Here is a 12500-nt window from a genome sequence, read left to right as displayed (position 1 = left end):
CCTGCGATGAGCAACAGGACTGAGTTTATGATCTACATCTATTCTGCTCCTTTTTTTAAAAAAAATCTCTTAAAAGAGTTGAAGTTGTTGGATCACAGTGACGTTGAATGCATCATTTCCACCATACATCATCATGAATGGTGAACATTATGACCATAATATTTATGGTTTTGTCGTTGTTGTTCACAGGAAAACATCATTCTGACTGGCGCTGGAGACTCCTTCTACAAAGGTTAAATAAACGTGTTATTTTCCTTACACTAAATACTTACATATCAATGATTACTCATGTTTCTTGTACTGTTTCTTATTCGCGTTAGATCACGTGGCACGTCCACCGTCCAAATTGCTCTGTACGTCCTCACTATAGCGACGATGAGGGTTATAACGAGCACATCAACTCTTCTGACCAATCAGAATCCAGAATTCAGCAGCACTGTGAAAGGACTTAAAAATAAAATTCCACAGTTTTTACTCCATAGCGTTAACAGCATTAGCAGCGCAGCGCAGCACAGCTGAGTTATTACCCGAGCTTCGTTTCGGATCTTTTATATGAAACGTATAATTCTCTGTGACATTAATCTACCTCACGTCTCACTTCACACGTCTTGCATACGTTTATGAGAATAACTAGAGTTAAATTAGATATATAGTGTATAAATAAAGCATTATATGAACACCATAAGCTCATAAAGGTAATAACGCTGAGCTGACCATCATTTAAAAGCCTCCCAAAACTCCATCCATCTTCTCTCATGTATTTTTTTCTCCCCCTCCACCTCCCCCATAACATTGTGTTTATTACACCCGAACGTAGATGAGCAAGTGTCAGACTTTGGAAAATGATGATTGATAAAAGCAGTAGAGCATCTGTATCGATTAGACGCAAACTCCACATAATAACGGAGGCATTAGCGTTGCTCCCTCGACGTAAACACACAGACCATGACGAATGGTCATGCAGGACATTTTTGCACCGCTTTCTATCACGCTCGTCGGCTGAAGCGGCCCGGCCTGCCAACTTAGTGCCTGCCTTAATAAAGATGACTTACCTCATCTCGCAAGATGGTGGGCCTCCACCGAGCTTTCAGAAAAATCTAATTATACCTACTTACAGTGCAATTTCCAAGGTGTTTATCCAGCTCCATCTTCTCTTTGTGATATAACTCCCCCTGCAGCCGTTCCACACAGAGCAGAATTCTCAGCACTAATTCAACAGCTTTGGCTCTAATCGAAGTTTCCACGGATTACACGTAGACCAGGAAATCATCTGAGCCTTTTTTTTTCCCTTCTTCTTCTTCTTGCGATCGGAAAGCTGAGGATCGAGGCTTGATCTGGGAATCTGATCGTCACGTCATTTATTTGCCCATTTTTATTTCTCACTTCACCTCTGTCTCCTGTTGTTCGTTTTTAAAAAAAAGGCATCTCGACGTCACCACATGGGTCTTTTGACTCGAGACAAAAGGAATTTTCCCACAAACTCATGAAATCATGCATGTAATTAAATATTCTTCAATTGTTGACTGCCGCATTTGAATGAATAGGATTTTACGGGGTGAAGAACTGCCCACTGGTCTTGTTTCTTCGCTCTTCGCTTTATGCACAATATAAATTTGCATTAAGACAAGTATTTAGTCAAATTAATAAATAAATAAATAATAGAGATTTTATTTGATCTATTCATTCCTTGTACTGGCCAGAAAGTTCTCTAATTATGACATCATGGCCATAATAAAGCAATGCAATAAGTCTCTCGGTAGAGTAACTGATCACAACAGAGCTAGGAATTCTATTCAAAACGCCTGACAGAGATTGGATCTTTTAGTAACGTCGTGCATAAATGTCGTAGTGGTCAAAACCCGAACCTAAAATTCCCAGCAGATTTTTAAAAAGTTTCAGATTTGCTTTGTACTTCGTACGTGCGTATGTCGATAAATGCAGAACAGCCGGAAATTACCAAGAACGTTCACATTTACATATTCCCATATCCAGAAATCTCACCAAACGCTGAACATGGCGACTAAAAAGTGAAAGAGCACCTCCTAAGCGCAGTGTGTGCTGAATGCTAAATCTTCCAGTAACGCAGCTCAGCCACTGCAGCTTGTCCGCTAGCACAGACGCACACTAACTCCTTCTCCATTCTATAAGGCGCCATTATTTTTTCTTCATGCCGAACAATCAACCTTAAAATTAACGTACCTCATTATTTTACAAATAAAATGAATTCAGTAACCGGTTTGATAAAAGAAAAAGGCTCGAAGGAGGTTTTGTTCGTCTCGGTTATTTTGAAGAGGAGTGCTTCAGTAAATAAAGCATTTTAACACTTAGTAGAATTTTAGTTATTGGCAGATTCTCGAGGTTTCAGAATCAGCAACGGAAAAGAAAACGCCGTAGCGTTACTTATTTTCTGTACACGGACTTCGTCTGTCTGTCTCTGCAACACAGATCATTCACACATACGCTGAGATACGTTGCATACATTATCTCATTTCTTTCCCCGTGACCTTTTCTGTGATAGCGGCTCTAACACACAGCTCGTTTCTCCCTCAGGGACGTGTGCTTGTAAAGGTAAAGTGGCTATCAGTGTCGTGTAAACGCACACAGCAGTGAAATAGAGCGTTCAGGTCTCGCAGGCCTTTATCAAGCACGTTCATCTGTTTAAACCCCGGGCTTGGAAATCAATCAGGAGAACGCTGTCTGCTCGGACATGTGATTTAACCGAGAGGTCCGAGGACCGAGGGTCAACAAGAAGTCCTGAAGGGCGGTTGTTTGCCATCTTTTAAAATAAATACATTCAGTCTGCATGAGCAAATAATCCAGCGTGAATAGTGGTGCTCGCTGGTGAGATTTGTAACACAAGCTTAAAGCACAGGTAGTTTCTGCCCAATTTAATGCCAGACCAAAGCCAACGCTGGTAATAAATAGACAAACGTTTTGTGGTCAGTGTTGTGGCTGGAACACGTCGTGTTGCCCTTCAGCTAGTAAACACACGGAGCGCACTTTTCTTCAGATCTTCTTCCTCCTAAATCATGCCTTTTTAACAAGCACAGGTAAAACACAAGATGAGGAAAGAAAAATACAGAAGGACTAATAGTCCATCAAAAAATATCTCAATAAGCAAGATTGTGCATAAGAAAACCGCAATAGTTATATCATACTCCACAGCGCTGTTCGATTCAGGATTCTGATTGGTTGAAAAGGTATGGATTCGTTTTCTATAACGGCGTGGCTCAAGACAGTAGCTCCGGATTCACGGCAAATCACAGGTTTTATATTACGTCGTTTCTATAAAAAGCTCCATATAAACATTTTCGGTAAGGAGATGTTTATACGAACATTCACGGAAGGAGTCTCCGGTGTCAGCACTTTGTCAGAGGTAAAGCTGTAACTTATAACGTATCATTTTTGAAAAAAAATTTTAAAATAGAAATGGTCATGTTGGCTGCGGTGTAGGAAGAATAAAACACTTATAGGAAAAGAATCACTTTAAGGTGGTAAGGGTATTTTTCTATAAAAGCACGACAGTTCATTGTAAAGTCTGTGATTTGAGACAACAATATAATAATAATGTAAAAAGAACACGTATATAATAATATAACACATACCAGATTTGAAAAATCCCGTTCCATTATTTAAAAAAAAAAAAAAAAAAACATTTTTGGGACATTTTCGTGAACGTCATCAAGTTTTTCTGAAGCAGAAAAACTTGTTATTGCGAAAGTGCAGAGTTCAATCCTTCACCATGTCAGTATGCAAAGCAGAGTTCCCCTGTAGCCTCATTAAAATGTAATGCACTGTTTATCACACTAACTTATTATCTGACAAGCCAGACACCACGCCTGCACTTCACACTCCGGGGTGCATAAATAAATACAAATCACGACTCCGGAGTCAACAAGTGATTTGTTTGTCATGTGAGGACCAGCCCATGAAGGGGTCAAAGCTGTAAAGTCGAGTCAGGAACCCTGAAAGTGTGGATTATTATCAATTTTTACTTCACTCTCCGTTTTCTTCTCAAATTGTGTCCTCGAAACATATTTGCATATTTTCTTTATGGGTCTTGTGTGTTGCCTGGCAGCGTCAGGGCAGGAAGATATGACAAAAATGTTGTGTCATGTCTCTCGAAAGCATTTCTACGATACACGATCATGACATATGGGCTTGTGAACACTTTCCAAGCAATACAGAAGTGCTGCATATAAACATGTTAGAAATACAAGTTAGAAGGGTTCAAATACAGATTACTACGGTGGCTGAGATTTGCAAAACAAAACACGAAATATGAAAAAAAAAAACAAATCTAAAAACAAAACAACAAATCTAAAAACACAATAACAAATTATAAACACAATAACAAATTATGAACACAATAACAAATCATAAACACAATAACAAATCATAAACACAATAACAAATTAGAAAGACAATAACAAATTATGAACACAATAACAAATCATAAACACAATAACAAATTAGAAAGACAATAACAAATTATGAACACAATAACAAATCATAAACACAATAACAAATCATAAACACAATAACAAATCATAAACACAATAACAAATCTAAAAACATAATAACAAATCATGAACACAATAACAAATCATAAACACAATAACAAATCAAACACAATAACAAATTATAAACACAATAACAAATCATAAACACAATAACAAATTATAAACACAATAACAAATCAGAAACACAATAACAAATCAGAAACACAATAACAAATCAGAAACACAATAACAAATCAGAAACACAATAACAAATTATAAACACAATAACAAATCATAAACACAATAACAAATCATAAACACAATAACAAATCTAAAAACATAACAAATCATAAACACAATAACAAATCTAAAAACATAATAACAAAGCTAAAAACACAATAACAAATTATAAACACAATAACAAATCATAAACACAATAACAAATCTAAAAACATAAAGCTAAAAACACAATAACAAATAAACACAATAACAAAGCTAAAAACAAAACAACAAATTATAAACAAGTTTTGTTTTCGGATTTGTTATTGTGTTTATAATGTGTTGTTGTGTTTTCGGATTTGTTATTGTGTTTATAATGTGTTGTTGTGTTTTCGGATTTGTTATTGTGTTTAGAATGTGTTGTGTTTTCGGATTTGTTATTGTGTTTAGAATGTGTTGTTGTGTTTTCGGATTTGTTATTGTGTTTAGAATGTGTTGTGTTTTCGGATTTGTTATTGTGTTTAGAATGTGTTGTTATGTTTTCGGATTTGTTATTGTGTTTATGTGTTGTTGTGTTTTCGGATTTGTTATTGTGTTTAGAATGTGTTGTTGTGTTTTCGGATTTGTTATTGTGTTTAGAATGTGTTGTTGTGTTTTCGGATTTGTTATTGTGTTTAGAATGTGTTGTTGTGTTTTCGGATTTGTTATTGTGTTTAGAATGTGTTGTGTTTTCGGATTTGTTATTGTGTTTAGAATGTGTTGTGTTTTCGGATTTGTTATTGTGTTTAGAATGTGTTGTTGTGTTTTCGGATTTGTTATTGTGTTTAGAATGTGTTGTTGTGTTTTCGGATTTGTTATTGTGTTTAGAATGTGTTGTTGTGTTTTCGGATTTGTTATTGTGTTTAGAATGTGTTGTTGTGTTTTCGGATTTGTTATTGTGTTTAGAATTTGTTACACAGGTTCAGGACCAGCCACAGTAATATTAGCACAGTGATGGGCTATGTAATTATATATTATATTTGACAATATTGAGGAAATATTAGAAACATGGTGGTGGGTGTATATGAAAGAAGTAATGATCAGTCTTCGAGGACTTGCACTCCTCCCAGGACTTGTTCCACCTGTAGAAGTCTGCAACAGTAACGTCAGAATGAAGATTCACTGTAAAAGCACTGTAGCGCTACAGGTTTTATCAGCAAGCGGGGCTTCGGGGAGGTCCACCGCGACAATGCCACATCAGAGCAGAAATTTAACAAGGCTTAAGCTGTGCAGCATCGTGTTGTTTACCGTCTTTGTGGCTACCGTTCCTTGTGCACCGAGGAGATCCCGCCTCTTGTCCGATGCAGCCTTGGCCTCATTGTCTTTCCCACGGAAAAGCCCAAAGGAGCCGGCTAAGCACAATAGAAGAAAAGAATAGGATGGAGTGATTTCCCCACAGATTGCACATGTCAGAGCAGCGAATTGGAGAAGAAGGTCTGGCAAGCGCCGCTCTCCATCCCACGCCGAATGTCAGTTCCACCCCTGAGTTAATGCGGCAGGGAGCCAGCCAAGCGCCGGCTCACAATAATGCCGGATAAATAAGCAAACCAAGCCAAGCTGAACAAGGGCAGCTGACGCTGGAGAACAGCACTTAATACCCAGCTCTGTGAAGAGCCTGATAAAGCACAGAGAGAGAGAGAGATAGTGAGAGAGAGAGAGATACTGTAGTCAGCTTAAAGATTAAATGAGCAAAAGTGAAGCGAGGGCCACCTTGTTGCTTCTCGAAGGACCGAGCAACAGATCTGCAGACATGAAGCATCGCTGTACACCGATCTTACACCAAGCACACTTCTTTTGTTCCGAGCCAAAGTCGAACATGTAATTACTTTTGCCTTTGAAAAGCTGCATATCAGTGGCGAGGCCCGGCATTTCAGTCCTAGAGCACAGATAAGACATGAAAGCCCTGAAACTCTGACAAAGCTCACGTCTGGAGAAGCGAGCCAAACGTTTGGAGAATTACACACGCTGAACGCTTGAGTAAACAAAAAAAATCCGGATCTGCCGTTTACCAAAAAGCTCCTGAAAGAATGCGAGGATGTAACAGAGATGGAGAACATCTCAAAAGACAAGAGAGTGAGGCCCAGATAGATATGACGTGACTTGACGCAGCCAAAATATGTGTTTGCAGTGCCTTTAAATTCAGATGTATTAGCTAACACTTAGGACCACTTAGTAAAAACGGTAGAAATGGACCCATATATCTGTTGGCTCCAACTATATATTAATCTGCTTATTCGAACACGTTATCGTTTCTATAGTAACAGCTCGTTCACACAGACGTTACACTAGTACAGTACACTAGTAATGTACAGCGGACGTTACACTAATAATACACGGATGAACAAAAATGTGCAATCGTTGATATGGTGAAGTTTTCTGTAAGGAGATGTTTAAGTTCTTATTTATGGAAGGAGTCTCCAGTGTCCAGGTAAAGCTGTAACTTAAATGATCTCCAGGATCACTCTCACACTCCAGGGTGTTTCGAGAGAGAGAGTGAGAGAGACAGAGAGAGAGAGAGAGAGAGAGAAAGAGAGCGAGGGAGAGAAAGAGAGAGAAAGAGAGAGAAAGAGAGCGAGAGAGAGAGAAAGAAAGAGGGAGGAAAAGAGAGTGAGAGAGAGAGAAAGAGAGCGAGAAGGAGAATGTTGAGAGAGAAAGAGAGCGAGAGAGAAAGAGAAAGAAAGAATTGAATTTCAAAAGCCTTTTATTTACAAGCTTTTAAAAGCTACATCGGCCTATTTCGGTCCCTCAGAGTCATTGCAAATGACCCTAAAAGAAAAAAAGGAAAATAAATTTATATACATATACATATACATACATACATACATACATATATATATATATATATATATATATATATATATATATATATATATATATATATATATATATATATATATATACATATACACACACACACACACACACATATACACACACACACATATACATATATTATATATGATAGATATAGATAGATAGATAGATAAATAGATAAATAAATACATAATTAAAATAATTCGCCTTCCAGTTGCCTTTAAAACCCACAGGGAGTAAAGAACATAAAAAAAAATCAAACAAGTTTCAACCAGTATGTACAGTCTTCTAAAAATTGATGAAATCTCACTTTTTCTTCTGCAAAGACACATCATGCCCCTTCCAGACACCATGTATTTTCAAATGATACAAGGTCTTTCATCTCTTGGTAAAACTTTAAATCGATTAATATCCTAGATTTGAACAGAATCACAAAAAACAATAAAACGCTGTCCCCTGAATTTGATTCAATTCTGTTTCTCCTGCTGACATATATGGCCATCTTTGCCTCCCCTATGATAAGATTTATCAACTGACACTTAAACCTTTTTTTGAGAGTATTTAAAACCAAAAATAAAAGTTTCGATTGTAAAACTCCCATTAAAATGGCCAAACAGTCTCTATAAAACAGTAAAAAGAGGCTTCGATCTCACGCAGTGCATAAACATGTGAAAAACAGATTCTCTCACGGCACAGAAAGGACATTCATAACTCACATCAGGGTTTAAAACACAGATAAAAGAATTAACAGCCCCTGCACCGTGTAAAATCCTCCACTGTAAATCCCCACACTTTTTTGTTAATGGTGACTTGTACAAGGCTCTCCATGGTGGCTTTATTTGTAGAACAGAACGCCAAGGTGTGTCGACTCTTTTGTCCAGAAACTTTTTATTTAGAGATAGTACACAAATTTTGTACAGTTCTTTCCCAGATGGTAACTTGGGACCCACAAAACTTAGTTTTTCAGATTTAAAAACACACCTGAGCACACCTGAGCATGTACATTTGCCGAGACTCTCAAATCCGGAAAAGGATCTTGGTCATTGGGACTACTTAGCCCTCTGGAATATTCCTCCAGCATTTTCAAGACCTCTTCAGTCAACAGGGACCTCCGCTCCACAAGGAACTGCATGACTACACGGACTGACCTCATCTTTATGTGTCCAGCAACTGCCACCGCGTTCCCAAACTCCGGTCCTTCTAAGGTCAGTAGGTCACCCAGAGTGACGACTCCAGCCCTGCGGAACCCCTCTGTAAGCGCAGGAAACGGCTTTTTCTGAGATACATCTAAAATGGAACCATTTATGATTGGCTCCTGCAGCAGCCAGTAGAGAGAACTTGAGCATTGTACTCTCAGCACTGTTAAAAGTCCCCACACTTTAAAAACATTACGGTAGAGAACAGGAAGTTTCCTGATGTCCATCTTTTTCGGGTCCTTCCAGAAAAGAGTTTTATTTAAATCCAGCCCTTCAAGTGTCCGTAAGATGGCACATGCTACAGCCTTCCAGTTTGCATTTACAGGTCCATGTAGCAGCCTTTGCACAAAGTGTAACCGAAAGGCTGCAGTCCTGCTCTGCAGGTGTACCAGTCCATGTCCCCCTTCCTCCTTGGGGAGAAACAGAACACTCTGTGGAACCCAGTGTAGATTGTCCCAAAAAAACAAAATTGACTGGATTTTAGATAAAACAGGTATTGGGGGATCGATGCACGCAAGCCTATGCCAGAGGGATGCTACCAGGTTGTTAATTATAAGCACATGCCCCCTAAAGGACACTTTTTTAACTAAAAAAAATTCCACTTCTCCAAACGACCCTTTACCTTCTCGACAGTCCCTTTGAAGTTTTTCCCCATAAACCCTTCGTCTCCTAAAAACACCCCCAAATACTTAAAACCATCTCTACACCATAATAAGCGGTCTGGGAGGCTTGGGACGCGCCTAAACAGCTCCCGATTAAAAACGCCACGCTTTTCTCCCAGTTAACCTTGGCGGAAGAAACAATTTTAAAATCGTCAGTGATCTTCAACATCGTATCAACATCCCTCTGGCTGCCAACAAGTATCGCCACATCATCAGCATATGCTGATAGTTTAAAAACACCCTCACACTTTGGAATTGCTATACCTTGCAGTTCTGTTCTCAGTTTTGCTAAAAGAGGTTCAATCGCAAGGGAATACAACATGAACTTTAAAAGGAGCACACAAGTCACCATTAATCTTCAGTATGCTTTCACTGGCACGGTACAGAACTCTTATTTTATCGATAAAATCCGAATTAAAACCAAAAGCAGTCAAAACGTTCCATAAACAGGTATGCTCAACCCTGTCGAAAGCCTTTTCCTGGTCAATTAAAACCAAACCACATTCCAAATTAAAAATCCTTCCGACTTCTACGACATCCCTAATGAACGAAATGTTATCATGAATAAATCGACCCGGCACACAGTAGGTCTGGTCCGGATAGATCACCTCTTCCATGACTATACTAAGTTGGTTTGCCAATACCTTAGAGAGCAGTCGGTATTCCACACAGAGAACTGAGGCAGGTCTCCATGATTTTATGTCATGTAGATCTCCTTTTTTGGGCAACAGAGTTAATACTGCTCTGCGACAACTGAGCGGCAGCCGCCCCGTGACTAAACTGTCACCCAGTACCAGTAGGTCTGCACCCATTTCAGGCCAAAAAGAATTATAAAAAAGTCAGTCGGTAGACCATCGATTCCTGATGCCTTGCCACTCTCCATACCCGGGAGGGCTTGTAGCAGTTCCTCTAGGGTCAACGCCCCTCCGAGGTTTGCATGTGTTTCCTTTGACACCTGAGGGAGATCCTTCAAGAAGACGTTATCATGGGCCTGTTCATTGGAGATTTCACACTTGTACAGTTCCTTGTAGAAACCGACTGCTCTTTCGAATTTCTCTATGGTCCACTAAAAATGTCCCCTCATCAGAAAACAGGCCACGTATCATCTTATTTGGACCATTCTTTTTTCCCAAATTAAAAAAGAATTTTGACAGTGCATCCATACACTCCATAGTCTGAAACCGTGACCTGACCAGAGCTCCTTGTGCGGTAACGTCTAGCAATTTAGTCAATAAATTCTTTTTTGTTCTTAAATTTTCTATGCATACCTGCCGTCCTGTGTTTTTCATTAACTCTTGAAGCGCCATTATGTCATCCGCCAAGGATTTCATGCGTAGAGTTGTGTCTCTCGTGACACTGGAGGTATACTGTTGACACAGCTGTTTAATTTGCATTTTGGCAAAATCCCACCACTGCTGCACCGATTTAAAAGAAACCTTTGTGGTTCTAAAATCACCCCAAAAATATTTAAACACATCCCTAAAATGACCGTCTTGCAATAAACTGGTGTTAAAATGCCAATACGCACTCTTATGTTTGAGTTTACTTAAATACACAGTAGAGAGAACCATACAATGGTCCGTAAATCCTACTGGTATAATTACACAACTTCTAAAAGCACTTAACTGGTGTTTAAAATCATAAAATTTTTCAATCTGGCCATAGAGAGCATATTATTATAGTGCACCCAGGTATATTGTTTCTGCATGTGGTGAGAATTTCTCCAAATGTCCACAAGGTCACAGGAATTCATTAACTCGACTAACCTTCTACGTGATGGCATATGGGGCTCTACATGATTCCTGTCTATACCCAGCTCTGTACAATTAAAACCCCCCCCTAGAATTAAAAAATCTTCAGAGTCACAATTCTTCAGGACATTATCTAAGGTTCGTAAAAATACCATTCTTTCAGTGGCCGTGGTCGGGGCATAAACACAAACAAAAACAACCCACCTATTCTCATATCGTGCTCTAACCTTTAACAGTCGACCCTTTATAATTTCATCAACTTGATAAGAACAGGGAATAAAATTATGGGAAAATAAAATAGCTACTCCGCCACTGGTAGATGTCTTATGAGTTAAAAAGGATAACCCTTTAAACTCCCTGGCCCAGTCAGCGGCATTACTGGCGTCTGCGTGGGTTTCCTGAGCAAAGATTTACGTACATAATGTCTAGGATTGACTATCACTATCGATATTGTCTAACATTACATTGACTTTTGTAAGGATTTTCTTTAGACGATATCTCTCCTGATCAGTGAAACCCCCTTCTCCCATAAACCCCTTGTTTTTTTAATGAACTGTTCCACATCTGGAAAAAACCCGTCTATCCTCACATTCCTAGCATGTTTAGTCTTTTTCAGAAAAGCCTTGATGTCGTCCACACTATATTCATGACTCGAATAGCCACTTAGATTTATACTACATGTAATACTACAGTCGGAGGCTTCGCTCTCACTCTCTACCTCCCCAGAATTCAGCTCCTCTGCAACATTTTCCTCTTAGCCTGTGCATGAGGACGATTTCTCCGTCTCTTTCTCTGGGGCACCTTGAACACATTCTCTTCCATATCCATATGAGAGCTATCATCCCCAACTTCATCAGCAAGGGACGGATCAACACTATCTAGTGACACCGTACTGTCCTGTGTATCCTTATCACATCACTCAGGCACAGTCTTCTCTTCTTCACCTGGTTGAACACTGACACCCTGGTGAGGGGCCAGCTTCAGGTGTCGACACAGCAGAGGTACTGCTGCTCCCTCCCCGGTGTGTGGGCCCCATCCACCCCAACGCCCTCTCCAGCAGTAACCTCGTTACCAGCGGCCTTGTTAACATTATTACCATTTTTGGGATTCACACATTTTTCCGGACAGGCCCGCACCAGATGACCAGATAAACCGCACCCAAAACACTTCCTTGTAGTAGTAGTAGCGCAAATAACATAGTTAAAATCTTCCACCTTTACATTGAGTGTCAGATCCAGATCATTATTATCCTTCAGAACCATGTACACAAACCGTCTGAAAGACAGGATATGTTTTACACGAGGGGATTTACTTGTA

The 12500-nt window shown here is 39.3% G+C and overlaps 1 protein-coding gene across 4 annotated transcripts in view; it reads right to left on the bottom strand.

The window, feature by feature from the left end:
• Positions 1-12500, bottom strand: part of ctnnd2a (catenin (cadherin-associated protein), delta 2a) — a 293452-nt gene that overhangs the window by 233602 nt on the left and 47350 nt on the right. The gene's annotated exons all lie outside the window — the stretch shown is intronic.

Source organism: Ictalurus punctatus, chromosome 23 (genome assembly GCF_001660625.3).
Source record: "Ictalurus punctatus breed USDA103 chromosome 23, Coco_2.0, whole genome shotgun sequence".
NCBI lineage: Eukaryota > Metazoa > Chordata > Actinopteri > Siluriformes > Ictaluridae > Ictalurus > Ictalurus punctatus.
This window is presented reverse-complemented; position numbering and strand designations above follow the sequence as displayed.